This window comes from Mustelus asterias, chromosome 15, assembly GCF_964213995.1.
Source record: "Mustelus asterias chromosome 15, sMusAst1.hap1.1, whole genome shotgun sequence".
Taxonomy (NCBI): domain Eukaryota; kingdom Metazoa; phylum Chordata; class Chondrichthyes; order Carcharhiniformes; family Triakidae; genus Mustelus; species Mustelus asterias.
In genome coordinates this window covers 11,070,192-11,070,924 of record NC_135815.1, presented here as the reverse complement: position 1 = coordinate 11,070,924, position 733 = coordinate 11,070,192, and positions in this window count along the sequence as shown.

Genomic DNA, 733 nt, shown 5'->3' with positions numbered 1-733 from the left:
ACCCTCAGTCCCCCAGTGCTGCAGCTTTCTGCATCTTCGGAAGGGCAGTTGGAGGTGGACACCAAATGTTGGTCTGCCCAGTGACACCTACCCGCTGTGAAAAGAAATCCCAATTTTTCTTCTCTCATCTTGCCAGTTTATGCTGGATTACTGATGCAAATTATGTGGAAGGGAATTCAGTTTGAACAATCTGTGTTGGTGGCCGGACTTGAAGGGTGTGGATTGTGCGGTTAAGTGAGTTTCCTGGAGAAGTGACTTTACCTCTGGATAAAAGCAAATTACTGCGGATGCTGGAATCTGAAACCAAAAGAGAAAACGCTGGAAAATCTCAGCAGGTCTGGCAGCATCTGTAAGGAGAGAAAAGAGCTGACCTTTCGTGTCCAGATGACCCTTTGTCTTTGACAGATGTTGCCAGAACTGCTGAGATTTTCCAGCATTTTCTGTTTTGACTTTACCTCTGTCTGGTTATCTCTCTCAGGAGATTGAATGGGTTGGGTAATATCCAGAGATGGGGTAAACTGCACAGAATCTCTGAAAGGGCAAAGTGGCTATTAATATTGTTTTGGAATACTGTTTAATCGTTCTGCATTGGTCACTGAGAAATGGCATTTAGCAGGGCCGTTTTTTGAAATATACGAAATGTGTTAAATGGAAAGTAATATATAAAGAACAAAGAAAATTACAGTACAAGAACAGGCCCTTCAGCCCTCCAAGCCTGCACCGACCATGCTGC